General features: G+C 38.1%; 1 protein-coding gene across 1 annotated transcript in view; it reads left to right on the top strand.

The window, feature by feature from the left end:
• MAP1B (microtubule associated protein 1B) overlaps positions 1-15,658 on the top strand; it is a 67,664-nt gene that overhangs the window by 9,486 nt on the left and 42,520 nt on the right. The gene's annotated exons all lie outside the window — the stretch shown is intronic.

Raw genomic sequence — 15,658 nt, 5'->3', positions numbered from 1 at the left:
AGCCAATATGTAAGCTTGATGTCACAGCCAGTGGCTATAATTCCAGACTTAGTTACTGGAAAGTAAATGTTGATGAGATCAGTGAAAATCAATTCACAGGAATTTATTTAGTTGGGCTATAAGCATATCACTAATCATGTGGTATATTGTTCTGAGCAAAAAGGATTCTGTTCTTAAGATAACTCAATTATACATTACCGTTTTCCAATAAAAGAATAATCTGATGTGAGTTGCTACCTTTTGACAATGTACTCCCAAAGGTGCTTTTTTCAAACCTGGATGACTCCGACCTGAATGACTGAGAATCTCCATAGACATTTTGACAATGCAATTCTCTGCATTAATAAAAGCTGAAGCAATAGGGCACAATTTCATTGCAGATTAATGTTTTCTTAAATATTTCTGTGGGATCAGAATAAGTTGTAATTCCTTTTAAATTACAAAAGCTGTTGAATCTTGGCTTTAAAAAACTGTAGGTATTGGTGAGAACAAAGATTATGATGATTATGCCATTTTCCTATCCCCAGGCAAAGTTTTAAGCAAAGTTTGTATGTTTGCTATATAGAGGGTTACATATTTACCTATATTAGATGCTCAAATTCTATAAAATGCTTCCAACTCCTTGCACATATGCAACATGTCCAAAGTTTAATGTGCAGATTATCTGTTATAAAATCCTTTCAAAATGTATAGGAATCACACTTTCTTTTAGGAAGGATTAAGATAGGATTTTACTCAAACAAAGTTTTCTTAGCTTAATCACAGCAGAATGAATAATGGGTCTTCCTATTTTAGAACTGAGTGGGCAAATTTTAAGTAGCTGAAAGTTTCAAGTTTCAAGTTTATTAGAATTTGTATGCCGCCCACTCCCATAGGGACTCTGGGTGGCTCACAACAGACAAGAAACCTTTAATTTTAAAAAATAGAGATAAAAAAATAAAAATACAGTATTAAAATTCATGTCACCCATTCCATCCAAGCGGGGCTGGATATCTATCAACAGCCCCAGGCCTGCTGGAACAGCCAGGTCTTGACGGCCTTACGGAAGGCCAGGAGAGTGGTAAGGGTCCAGATCTCTGCAGGTAGATCGTTCCACAGGGCCGGCGCAGCAACAGAGAAGGCCCTCCCTCGCGGGGTCACCAGCCTGCATTGTCCGGCTGACGGCACCCGGAGGAGGCCCAACCTGTGCGATCTTGTTGGTCGTTGGGAGGTAAGTGGCAGGAGGCGGCCTCTCAGGTAGCCAGGTCCTAACCATGAAGGGCTTTAAAAGTAACGACTAGCACCTTGAAGCGCGTCCGGAGACCAATAGGAAGTCTCCCTTAAAATTGAGATTGGTGAAGACGGCAGTGAAGGGGAGGTGATACAAAGTGAGTGAAATTAGGATTATCTCTTTTTCATGAATTTAAGGACAGACTTTGCTAATTAATGGGAATTTATAAGTTTACACTATAATTTCCATGGTTTTATGTCTGTGTGTTCAGAAAATAAGGCAGAGGCTTTACGTTTTTATTTTGACCCTGAATCCCCTTCATTGATAAGAAAGTTCCAATTTTCATTGAGGATAAAAATAAATCTTGGGAACAACCTTTTCTTCCCATTTATTAAAATTTGTGGGAAAGAAGGATTGAAGTTTGCAGTGATTCAGTTCACTCTACGATCTTGTTGTACTTCATGTATAGACCCAGCTTTACATTCCTAGGTCTTTATAGGATCAACCCAGTTCAGTGGTGGGATAATACACCAGTTTCTTCTCTGTTGGCTGGTGATGCTGGCTCTTACAGTGCAACATCTCTAGAGGATTAGATTAGGGAAATTTTGCATAGTTCTTTGCCTCTCAAGAAAGAATATATGCAGTGCCACAGTTAATTTTAGGGTAAGAGCATTAGGAACATAGTCTTGATCCAAAATATTTGGCCTCCACTTAATGTGATTTGGGTTAAACAGATGTAAATAGGATACATCTGTTCTAGATCCCACATTGGTTATATTAAACTTTTCCTGATACAAAAGAAATCACAGAAACTTCCTGAGATGCAACTTTCTTGGAATATATCTAAGATTCCAAATCTTTGCACAAGATACAGGTTTTCAGTTATAGTGTATATTAAATAATTCTTTACTAAATCTACTCTTCAAATCGTATAATGCAAGTCTCTACTTATGTTCAAATATATAAAGTAAAATTTAAGTGCACAATAGTAAGATATATAGGGGGTGTATTTAGACATTAGCTGGATGACCTGAAATTAGTCTAGATCAGGAGTGTCAAACTCAAAACCCGGGGACCTGATTTGGCCTGCGGGGTACTTAGATCTAGCCCGTGGGGCAGCCCTGAAAACAGTGAAGGACCTCCCCCCAGTGCTTCTGCCAGCGAAAATAGGCTCCCAAGCTCCGTTTTCACTGGCAGAGGGTTGCAGGAGGCCGTGGTAGCCAAAAATGGAGCTTGGGAGCCTGTTTTCACTGGCAGAGCACTCGGGCCACCACAGTCGCCCCCGACAGGAGTGACATTGAGCTGGCTACACCCATCCCGGCCCACTGAGGTCAAACACAACCCTGATGTGGCCTTCAATGAAATCGTGTTTGATACTCCTGGTCTAGATTATTCCAAGATTAGATATTAAAACTATTTAACCTGTGCTATTTAAACAAGAAGTTATAGGAAGCAGTATTTAAAATACATATGGCTTCCCTTTGCTGTCATTAACCAAAGTCCACCCAGTGGTTAGAGGAGGACCACCCCAATCCAAACCATTCCCAGCTTGGTTGCTCCCAGCCCCAAGCCTCAGTGAGATGAAAGACTTCCTCCAGTTCACCCCTGCCTATCTCTGCTCTTTTTGGCCATCCTGTACCCTGTCTTGTGGGCCATCAAGTAGTGCTAAATTGCAAGAAATCCCCGGGCCACAGTGCAAAGCCCAGCCCATTTCAGCAGTGTGGGGAAGAGAGCTTCTTGGCAGTCTACTGCTCAGAATCCAAGGAGCTCCTGAGCTGCATTGTAGCATTAAGGCCAGCCCCAACCTATCTCACCAGTGCAGCGCAAAGGGTTTTCTTGATGCACTGCAGCTCTTACTGCAAGTAGTTTGCAAGATGCATAGCAGCACAGAGCCAATTGTAGTGTGAAGCCCAACCCCAGCCTGACCTAGCGGCGTGATGCAAAGGGGCTTCTTGGAGCACTGCAACTCTGACAACTCTAGTAGTCAGTAGTCAGTCCAGCCTGGGATTGGTAGATCATTATGTTTATTTAAAGCTTTACAATATTTCATATATATTGTTTTAAAATATTTTCTGTGTTCACTATAAATTTTATAGTAGGAGAGTCGTACTAGAAAGTCGATGGCCGCCACAAATCAGAAGTGTGGTAGCACCTCTTCCAACTAACAAATTATTAATCGTTCTTCTAAGTATTTATACTTCTTACTAACTTTATAGGAATTTCATTACAAAAAAGTATACAAATGTCACAAAACAATATTTTGAAGTGAAAGTATTTTTCATGTTACAACGTAGATTTTGTAAGTATATAAATACACACAAATACAGATAGGAGGGAGGGAGAAGACTCCAATCAAATGACAGGTGTCACACCTAATCAGTACAGAAAAGCACAATACTAAAATGGCACAGCAGTTTTATAAGCTTTGGAAGTTTCTCAGTTTGGAAAAGAAATGCAATTCTGTAATATTTTGAGTACAGATTAAACTTTTGGAACCCTTCTATTAATCACAGAATCTTACAAGGACTTTGGATGTCTGTCCTGTTAATGCGGCTGAAGTTTCAGAGTTAGTTGTTATACTCGTTATTCTTAGCAAGAAAAGAAAATGGAGACAAAGAGGCAGGAGGTTAGTTTAATTTGGCTGACTCATGCAAATGGATCAATGCTTAGCTTCCCCATGGAGGAGTTGCTATTAGCAACTGTGCCATAGCATCACTCCCTTGATGCACAGTAACAATGAGGCTCACAATGTAGCTATCTTAAAAGCCTTCTGATTGTGTTTACTTCTATAAGAAGAACAACCCAAACACAGTTAATCCAACCAGTAAAATTGCTCTTAATGTCAACTGTTATCTTCTGAATTGGGAGGGATGGGGCGAAGAGGTTCTTAGTTCTTAATTCTGATCCTTAACTTTAAATTCTCAAACAGAAATATTTGCTTACTGAAAATTATGATACAAAAATATTTTTAAACAAATTATTAGCTGTGCACTATTATAAATATGCCTCATTTTCAGTATGGAATGCTGTTCCTTCTCAGTTTGTTTTTCCAAGCTTAATTACCTGCAAAATTCTATACTTTGGTTACCAAATATCCCACCAAGTGTGAAGCTACTTTTATGTTTAACTGATGTAAAAAATTCTAATCAATAAATGATTCATGAATTGCAAATATTTTTAATCTAATTATATTTGAAAGTTTAATTATTCATAGTAGTTAAGGAGCATTCTTTAATCGGGATCCATATGCTTAGTTTTTGGTGCTTGTGATGCAGCCATAGGGAGAGGAAGATAAACAGGAGGAGCAGGAAAGGGAAAAGCACATTCTGCTAAACTTCCTGTTGCAATGCTACATCCTTAGTGTTATTGTATTATCTGAAGTTGGTTAAATACTGAATTACAAGATGTTTCTGAAGTATCTTATATGGTATGAACTGTCTTCATTGGCTATAGCTCAACATTTGGAGAGAAACTAGTTGGTACTTGCATTAATTTTATTTTGGGAGGAATCCATTTTTACATTCTGAAGCTGGAGACTTCTACAACTTCTCTTTAATGTTTTATAACAGAAGAATAAAAAATAACCCCCAGGATAATCATAGAAATCATTCCCCCTCCCGCCCTTCTTAATCTTTTTGGTTTTGTTTTGTTTTTTCTGAGAGACTGGCTTTCAAGTCTCTATTGGCTCAAGTAATTTGCCCTTGTCTCCTTTCTAAGGCTGAGAGACTGTCTTAAGATCAACCAGCTTTGTGACAAAGTCAAGACTAGAATTCATGTTCTCTCGAGTTTCTAGCTTTATGCATTAATGCAAATTTTGCTTTGTTATTTTTACTAATTTTCTGATAGATACAAGAATAATGTATCTGATACTTTGAAGAGGTTTACCACATTTCAAGTTATGGTTGCAGTATTTAATGTTGTAAATGATATGTCAGCATTCCAAGTATCATGTAGAATTAAATCAGAGTCCAGGGCAAAATGATCCTTAAAGTTCCAATTTAATAAAGCAGACATCTTAGCACGCCTGTGTTAATCCCAATTCTGGAAATGACATCAGAATTCCACCCAGTTAAAAGTTCGTGATCTTGTCCCCACACCCACAATCCATCACATGGTCCAATCTTCTTACACACTGGCTTCCACACCCAGCTGCTTCCAGTCAGGTGTAAAAGTGCGGAGACAAAAGATGACCTTGGCTTCTAGAAAAGAATGAAAACAATACATTCCACAATCCTACTCCTGTCTATTCCCCCCTCCCATCAACTATACTATTGAAATAGCATAATGAAATAAAAGAAAGTGTGGCAGGCCAAAATTCTAAAAGGAATATAATTGCAGGCCTGACATGATAATTGTGTCCTATTGAAAAACAAAGGTGGAAGGAGATTCTAGCTCACTTTCAAAAGGCCTTGTTCAGAATAATAAAAGAGAAAGTTAAGCTTGGACATCTCTCTTGGTTGAAACTGAAAGGGAATAATATATGTTCAATATACAGAGCAAGAGAAAGCAGTGCAGTAAATACATTATTTTAAATCATCCCACATGGAAGAACTATGCCTAATGTTCTTGCAATGTTCTCTTTTGCTTTTGTTTGTAGAATAAAGAAATTTCTAACAGTTTTATTTTCCTGCTGAATTTAAAAGATACAGAGTTTTGAAAGTAAAAATGTTTTATTTACATTTTTGAAGTCTTCCTATTAAATGTGTTTTAAAAATACTACCTTGTCTGAAAGATATAGAAAGAGGTTACAATAATAGCTCTTTGGGTACATTTCCTTCAGACATATTTCTATAAAGTATAGGAAGGCAAGATTTAGCAATGTGTTAATTTAATATTAACACATATTAAATTAATAAAATTAACACATATTAAATTAATAAAGATTAATTTAATAAATTACTGACAGTAATTTGTCCATGTCTATTGAAATATTAAGATTGTTATTATCAGTTGGAAACTGCAGACCCTAGATTATTTTTTAAAAGATTTAAATCATGCCTAATGAGGATTCCACAAATAAAAAATATACAAGTTCAAAATATTGTCTTCCCCACTTTTTAAAAATAAAGAAGTTTGGTGAGGGATTTTTCTCCCCCTTTGAGAATCAAAGCAGTCATCGATAACAAGACAATGTCAAAATTTAATCTTTGGTATTCATATATAATGCATCATTATGAATTGTCTCTTTGGGGCTAAATCGCAGTATAGATTTTGGTGGTTCTATTTGTATTCATAGAAAGACCTGCTGGGAAGGGCTACTTTGCCCATAACAATTCCCCCTCCCATTAAACCTGTAATTACATCAAGAATTATAATTTGCCTTTGCCTTCTGCGGGATAATGTCATTGCATGTCAAGTTGGGGATTATAAAGAAGAGGAACACCCTGCTGGTGCTGTCATTTTATGTTAAACAGGAGAATCCGATTTCCTTCATCTCATAATGATTCAGAGGGGTATACCGTTTACTGAAATTAATGGAAATATGTAGATTTCCCACCAATTATAAGCCATAGAAAAGAGACAAAATATTTCTAAAGCTTTGCTGGCTGGGGAATTCTGGGAGTCCTCCAGGCTTAAAGTTGCCAAAGTTGGAGACCCCTGCTCTATAGTTCAAAGCATAGGCAACTATTGCGTCTAAACCAGTCACCAAATTTAGCACTCGTCTGAATGAGTAGAATCTGAATAAAGCCTGAAAAATCGCAGGCTAACCCAGGAAATAGCGTATCCCATTGTAAAAGTTGTTTACTTCTATATATGAGCTCAAATTTAAAATAGTAACAAACTGCTGCTTGTTCTTTCCAAGGACTAGCTTCTATTTTGCAAATGGATTGCTTCTTCCGTCTCCGGCAAAAGTCACAAGCTGTTTTCCAGTATTGCCAACATATTTTTCAATAGGACTAACAATTCTTTAATCTCAAGAGATAAAATAAAAGCATGTTATTTTCCTCTCTCCAGCACGTGTGCACCATGGGCCTTTCTGTTAATGAATTCGTTTTGCTGAATTGTTCAAAAGCTGTACCGCCTTAAGATAATTAATCTCAATTTGGCTATCTTTGACAGGAAGCAATCTGCAGGTGCTACAGCTCAGTGCTGGATGGGACTTAGTGTATTGCTTATTATCCTATTTCGTTTGGTAGAATATATGCCTTGACATCCTGAGCTTTTGAGTTCATTGCCTACATCTGACATATCTCGCACTATTGTGTCTTTCCTCACAAGTTTTATTTCTTAATTGACAGCTAAAACGAAGCAAAGTAAAGAATGAAAATGAACCACATTTCTACCTTGCAATTTAATTGGCAGTGATAAATTCCTTTGTAAAGTGAACTGAAAGGAGAAAAAAAAAATCTTCACTTTGGTTTCTGTACTTATACACACATACCTAGCATTCTGTTGCCTTTTGAAATAAGCAAGGCTATGTAAGCACATGAAAAGGAGTAAAAATAGTAACCCAAAGAAATAGATAAAAGGAGGAAGTGGGGTTTAAGTACTGTATTTTTCAGAATATAAGTCGCAGTCTCCCCCCCCCCAAAAGCGTAGAAATGTTGGTGCATCTTATACACTGAATACAGCCCCACCCCGCATCCCATTCTTGTGAAAAATGGGTGAAAACTGGGCCATTTTCCACAAAAACGGAGGCATTTTTGCCTTCCCCCAGCCCCCAGAAATACTTTGCAGGCTTCAGTAGGGCTGGGGGAAGGCAAAAATGTCTCTGTTTTTTTGTGAAAAACAGCCTGTTTTCTGCCTATTTTTCACAAAAATGGGTGGTTTTGCATTCTTGAGCCCTGCTGAAGCCTACAGAGTGCTCCTAAGGACTGGGGAGAACAAAAACGTTTCTTCTTACTCACCTCTTAGAAATCTTGGTGTGTCTTATACACCAGTGCATCTTATAGTCCGAAAAATATGGTAGCTAAAATTATTTTACCCAATCACCATTCTTATACCTCTCCATACCTAAGCTGATATATAGTACTGTATCCTTTTCAAGGACCCCTCAACCTCATCCAACTATGGTTTTCTCATAGTTCTCCTTCAACAATGAGCCCCCCTATATTTGTTTTCTATTTCAATCTATATTTCTTCCTGTATTATCAAACCACTTCAATGTATTTCTTTTGTTCCAATCAATTACTTTGCATCTTACCAGAGGTGGGTTCCTACCAGTTCGCACCTATTCGGTAGAACCGGTTCGTCAAATCTACCGAATCGTTTAGAAGAGGTTCCACCAGTGGACCCGGAAAGCAGGCCACACCTACAGAAGAGGTTCTAAAAAAATTTGAAACCCACCACTGCATCTTACGTTACATTTGTTAAATACACATTAATTTATGACCCAATAAATTTTATGGGAATCTTCAAACAAAAGCTAGAGAGCCATCATCCTAAATACATGAGAACCTGCGTGTCAAACAGGGAATTGGACTGCATGCCCTCTGTTCCAGTTTCCATGATTTTGTGATAACCCCAGCTATTCACTTTATTCATAAACTTTCTTTAAAATAACAATTGTTCAGTAACTTTCCCATGCACATGCATTTATCAGTTAACTGTTGAAAAGCAAAAATCTAATCTGCACAACTGCTGCCCAGCATAAAGTTTCAAGGCATTTTTCCAAATGTTTAATCATTGTCATCTTTGTTTTCTTTCAATTAGTATTCCATCAAATATTTTTCCGGGCATGCTTAACAAACTAATATAATACTCTGTAGTTTTTGCTTTACTCTTGCTGCTTTTGCGTAGAAGAACAGTAAGAGCATTATTTTATTTTTTCCACTTCCTTTTCTTCGTATCTGTCTTTAACCATGATCCATTCCAGACTATTCAAAAAATCATGGTTTTAGATCTACATTAATTCCTTTGCCATGTGTAAGTGTATTAGACATATGTTTAAATCAGGGTATTGGAAACAACCAGACCATTTCCTAAGCAGACGCTCACCAAAGAGTCTTCAGTCTGTCATTGTTGGCTCATCCTACTCTGTTATGATCTCTAATCCAGAGACTACTTTGCAAGCAAATCTATTATTGCTCACATCTCATCAATTAGAAAAAAGATTTTGACCACATCCTACCAAATAGAAGTGCACTGACATACTCTTGGGATGATTGTACATTGAAAACAAATTGTTTTTCAGTTTTTAATTTCCTTTCTCATAACATTTTGTCACTCAGAATATGAATGCACTGTAGCAGTTAAATGCATAATTACTGTGAACTGGTTGGGCCTTTCTGTTGCTGTGATTTTATTATATGAGAAGAACACGGTTGATTTCTGGTTTACTCCCAGCGTGCTCATTGGGATTCTCTCAGAAAGCCCATAAGTAGGGCTTGAATTTAGAAGTCCTTCTGTTGGCATTTCACAGGCACATTATTTTTATTTGATCATCCTACTTTAGTTTGATCATCTTTAACTTGGTGTAGTCCAGATGTATCAGGATTTCTTGTACTAGGAATTATGGTTCAATGGATCTGTGGGTTTCTAAAGTGAAGAAGATGACTTTATCCCTAATAATGGTATTCAAGTCTGTAGACAAAATTGTAATCAACAGGCAGTTCTTCTGTCCCAGGTTTATTAAGGAATGAATTACCCTGAGTTCTCAGGAGAAAAATAGCACTTGTTCACACACACACCCCCACCATTTGTCAGTGTATTCAATTTTAATTTCAAGTACAGAGTAATCGGTTTGATTAAAAACTCAAATCAAACCATTATTGAAGAGAAAGCTTTGGTCTGCTGAAAATTCAGTTTCCTTTTCTGTATTTTCTGCAGCCTTATATTTTTGAGATGGAGTTTTCGTTGCTTCAAATGCAGCCCCTCTGTAGGATTAATATTATAATTCTATCCTCATTTCCTTTGGCATGTGTGAGTTGCTTTTGCTCTTTAATCAATATATGGCATTAGAAAAAATGTTTACAAATATTCACTAATGAAGGAAGAGTTATACAGGTACATACATAGAGGTGGTATTCTGCTGGTTCAGACCAGTTCGCCCAAACTGCTAGGGGAAATTGCGTGTTCCCCCCCCTCTGCCCTGGCTCTAGGGCATCCCATTTAGGGACTTTTTTAGCCAAAGCACATGCGCAGAAGGCTGAGCGCATGCACGGATGTGGCACGCTCACATCTGTGAACCAATAGAAGGTAAATGAATACCACCCTGTGCATACACCATGTAGGCATATATGCACCCACCCATCTATCTATCTGTATACATAGGTACATTCACATAGCAGGTAATGTTCCTGTACAACTTAAGTTTAAATAAGATGCCTTACCCAGGTATTGTATTCTATATGCAATGAATTTAATATTGTCTTTATTTTGGTTCTTAAAAATAATGTGAACTCAGCTTTGGTAAAATAAGTTAATTTTAGACTTGTACTGCTAGTAGGGCAGTTATTATCCTTACTTAATAATTAAGGTCACTGTGTGACATAAGAGTTTAGTAAGGGGTGGTAGTTATGATAATAAGTCATTTGGATTATGTTAGTTTGAAGTAATTTGGAGAATAATAGAGGGTGCTTAGATGAACTCATCCTAAAATATACAGGACCTAAAAATATTTACAAACCTCTAAATAACAAGTGCAAGTACCAGTCGTATGATGGCTTGCATGCATCATCTCCCATCAAAATGAATGTCTTCTGTGTCTGGATGAAAGTAAATTATTGTAATCCTTACACTTCTGTGGTGGCAGTTTACTTCTGTAGATAAGGAGTTTATTGTAAATTGTGATAAGTTTTGTGATTGAGGAGGAAGAGTTTTTATTTATTTGTTTGTTTCACCTTTAGAGGGGCCCAACTCCAGGCTGATTCTGAGCAACTAAAATATATAGCAACAAAAATACACCAGAATAAACAGAAATACAAAAAGGAATATTTTTTTAAAAAGGCAAATTGAGGCAAGTACCGTACATCAGAACATATGTGAACGTACATATCTAAGAGAAAGATTTCATCCACCCTACCTTGAGAAGACAGCTAGGGCTCTGCAAATTCCCAGAGCATGAGAGTTACATGGTTTTCTGTCCCAAGCCTCTACAATATATATGGATGCAGACTTGGCTGTCTGCCACAACTAAGGAGGGAGATAAACAACCCCTTGGCTGGAGCCCAGAAAGCTATCTCTATGAAATAAGGCTTGAACTCACAAAATTCTCTCATCTTTCTCTACAGCTGGATCAGTAAATTGTTGTTTTCTGCAAAATTCCCCTCCTGTCACCCCACCTATAAGCTCTCCGGGAGGGGTCAATCAGTAGCCACCTGTTCCTATTTCCTTTTGGGATCCTTTTTCCAAAGCTGTTCCCTCCTCCTCGCAGCCCTACGCATACGTATAGCAGGGACAGCCGCCCTCTGTTCTTCCTCACTGCTCCTTGACTCAGACGCCGCCTGGTGGCCAACAGGCCTCTCTAGTCTCTGCTCTGACTCCGAATACCCCCAGAGCCTTCCTCAGCCTCCAGGGCAGTCCCATAGTGTTCATCGCTGTCAGATTCCACCAACAGCTCAGCTGGCTGCTGTTGGGCCACAACACATGGTCTCATTTCAAAGGGCAGTCACCACAATAGAGAAACTACACTTCCTGGGCTCTTGCACCCTAAAATACAACACATTTTGATTGAGAGAATCCAGAAGATAGCCATTTTATTGGCTCTTTCCAGCTGGGCAAAAACTATGGGAGACAGGAGATCTATGAAATACCTGGCCTTATGCCATGTGTTATATAAAGTTTTATAAGTGATAACCAGCACCTTGAATGATATACAGAAGCATTCCGGGAACCAGTATAGTTTGCAAAGCAGATGTTTCATGTGGCCATGTCAAGGCAGGTTCACCACTGTTTGCATTGCTGGACCAGTTGAAGTTGCTCATTCAGGCTTTGACAGCACCGATGCACTGGGCAGCAATTAGCAGCCTTGCATGCCTGGTCTAACATAAAACAGTGATAATTATCATCATCAACAAAAATACTCTAATGTATATTGACATATATATGCCGAGATCCTTGTTGGTAAGAGTTGAACCTCTTAAGCTATGTATGGGATGCAGGTTTTAATCTCACTGCAACATTTTTGAGACATGTGGTACCCTGCATCTAACCTAGACATGAATGAATGGCAGCCATTTAAGTTACTGTGAGACCAAGTAAAAAATTACATTTACAAATATTATTGGCGTCTGAACCGTATTATTACTTGCCAAATTATGCTTACTCTTATCTGGTTTGAAAATCATGCCAGCTTCTGTCTAGATATGTATTTTTTAAGTTACACTCCTGTCAGGGGTGGGTTCCTGCCAGTTCTAACCTTTTCTATAGAAGAGGTTCCACAAATCTACAGTGCCATTTAGAACCGGTTCCAGCTCTCTCCCCCCACCCGTCCGCACACCATCAAGATGAAGAGCGAGAGGAGGAATTCTGGGAGTTGAAGTCCACAAGTCTTAAAGCTGTCAAGTTTGAACACCCCTGGGGTTTTTTTTCTAAAGAGTTAGGGGTAAGGGTCTTGTAACTTGACAGCTTTAAGGCTTGCACACTTCAATGCCAGAATTCCTGAGCCAACATTCTGGTTGCTAAGTTAAGATAAGTGAGTTTCACCACATTTTTCAAGTTGGCCATGCCCACCCAGTCACATGGCTGGCAAGCCACTCCTACCTGGTCCCATGGCCAGCAAGCCACTCCCACAAAGCAGACCACACCTACAGAAGAGGTTCTAAAAAAAATTGAAACTCACCACTGACTCCTATGGTGAGGCACCAGAAGCTGATATTTACTTACCTCTTCAAATCTTAAAGTTGTTCCCAAATACTTTCTGTTCTAGGTTTCTGTTCAGGTTCACTGGATTGAAATGGGATCATGGGTTTGGAGGGAGAGTAGTCCCGTCCCCCCCAATTTTGAAAAATTCTTCCTTGGAAATTTAAAAAAAAGTATCGTGCCTATAATTGATTTAATCTCTATTTGTTGAGGTTTGAAAATGTAGAACTTTTCTTGCCTCTATTATTACTACTACTACTACTTTTTTTCCCTAGAATTTTTCTGGTCATAAACTGTACTAAATGAACAAAATCCTCATTTAGATATAATAATTATATCTTTAAATAAGTGTATGATGTGTTAAGAATGTTACAAATATTACAAATTGTTAAAGACATTAAATACCATTAGCAACAACTGCTGTCTTGAATTGTGCTCAGAGGCAGCTGGGCTGGCTGTGCTGACATTTCAGAATTGGTGATGTCGGCTCCCATTTGCTCCCTGCTAGTCAGAGGACTTTTCGTTGCATTCATAATAGTCTGAGATCAGAGCTGAGCCTGTGTTTTGCAGAACTGCAATGTACTAATTCCATATATGGATAATTTTGGACCTTTGTTTCAGTTCTGGATTTCTTTTTATAACTGTTATTATCTGTTTAGCCAAAATGCATGCAGTGTGTTCTGCAACAATAACAATGTTACAACAAAGCTTCTGTGTCCAAAAACAAAAAAGCATGACATTGCAGTTACCCTTTTCTCCCCCCCCCTCCATCTCCCCTCCCCTCCCCCCCTTTTTTTGGCTTTCATCCTCTTGGCAGTCAAGCTGAGCAGCTTTGCAATTCACAACTTCTTTCTAAGCGTCTGAAATGTTTGTGCAAAGCAAAACTCACAGTGTAATGTGGGCTGTTGTCTATTCAGATTTCAATTAAAAAAAGAATTGGACACTATTAAGCACAGCCATGCTTCTCTGGAAATATGTGGCTTTTGTTGCTTTTGGGATCCTAAGATGAAAAGCAACAAGGTGTCTATATCATAACAGTTAAAGTTATGCATCAACAAAACAGCAGAGATTTTGACAAAACTTTAAACTTCAGTTTAATGCCAAAGTCGCATTCAGCTCTTGGGATGGACCAGCAACATTTGACTATAGTCATCTCCCACAAGCCTTACTATGTATCTTTTCAGTTTTAAAATTTTAGAGGTTGATTTCAATATAAATTGGAAAATGGATGTAGAGGCATACATTTATTTTTAGACAAAATCCCCTTGCAGATCTTTTAAATGACATGTGATTTGAAAAATATCAGATTCTGGCTCATCTTTAGAAGGCAAGATAATAGCACTATGTGATTAGGCGATGTAGAATACCATATTTATCAGAATCAATATAAGACACTAAATCAGTATTTATTGCAAAGCCTGCTTAATAAAATGTAGTACCTTCTAAAGAGGAATTTGTGTTCCTCAATAAGTCTCTTATCCTTAGAAATTAAATGTACTTAGTCAATCAAATATTTACTTTGATGTGTTAGATTGTCCATTCTCTTTTAACTTTCCCCTTGCACCACTGTTCAATTGCTTTTTCCTTCACCCTAAAATTCTAGACTTCTGCATGGACAGCAATATCACTTAGACTTATATACCACTTCATAGTGCTTTCACAGCCCTGTCTAAGCGGTTTACTGAGTTAGCATATGGCCCCCAACAATCTGGATCCTCATTTTACTGACCCTGGAAGGGTGAAGGATGAATCAACGTTGAGCCGGTGAGATTTGAATTGCCGAACTGCAGCTAGGAGTCAGCTGAAGTAGCCTGCAGTATTGCACTCTAACCTTCACCACCTCGGCTGTCTCCCTTTTAGCAAATAGCTATAATACTTAGAACCCAACATAATGCACGGAGGGCTCTAAATCAGGATAAAGTATTTCATATAAAGTATGGATCTCTAGATTCCCCAAAATATTTATGTTATAGAAGGAAGTTTAATTTACAGTATATGATATGCATGATCGGTGGAGTATAATTATCTTACTGAGGGGTCTGATATGTCCTCGGGATAAGCCCAGATTACTTGATTTTCATATTTCTTTTAACTTTGGGGAATGTTCAGAAATGCTTCTCATTACTAAAAACTTTTGACATTTATATTGAACATAGTCACGTGGTTTTGTTAGGTTTTTTTTTGTCACCTTCAACTTAATCCAATATCCTACAATGTAATATAGTTGACTATGTTGCATTTCATAATCAGGGAATGATACCAGGTTGTTTTGACAGGACGATGGCTACCTCTACAAAATAATTTATGTTGCTACTGTCAGTTTGAACATATGTACCTTTTTCTTTGCAAGTCTCACCTTTAATTCTGCCAAAGTGTAAATCCAACATGATTTACATTATTAGTATTACAACAATTGAATGGCTCCAGATTTAATGAGAATATTTTATTAATCCGTTGTATGGAATGCAAGGTTGAAGGAAAATCAGTAAATTACAATGGAATCCTGACAAGACAGAGAATCTTTTGGGCACCAGGGACTGGTTCCGTGAAGAGAGATTTTTCCACCAACTGGAGAAGATGTGGTTTCATGTGCTGCCTTCATCCCATGGATGGGGCTTTGCTTTTTTGTGTGCCCAGTTTCTGGCATGTTGGAGCCCGGTGCTGGATCACGGACCGGGAGTTGTGGACCCCTGTGTTAGAGAGTAG

This window comes from Thamnophis sirtalis, unplaced genomic scaffold, assembly GCF_051295495.1.
Source record: "Thamnophis sirtalis isolate CommonGarterSnake01/CBP01778 unplaced genomic scaffold, rThaSir2_p1.2 scaffold_5, whole genome shotgun sequence".
NCBI classification, from domain to species: Eukaryota; Metazoa; Chordata; class Lepidosauria; order Squamata; family Natricidae; genus Thamnophis; species Thamnophis sirtalis.
The sequence above is the reverse complement of the archived record's forward strand: the minus strand, read 5'-3'. Positions and strand labels throughout refer to the sequence as shown.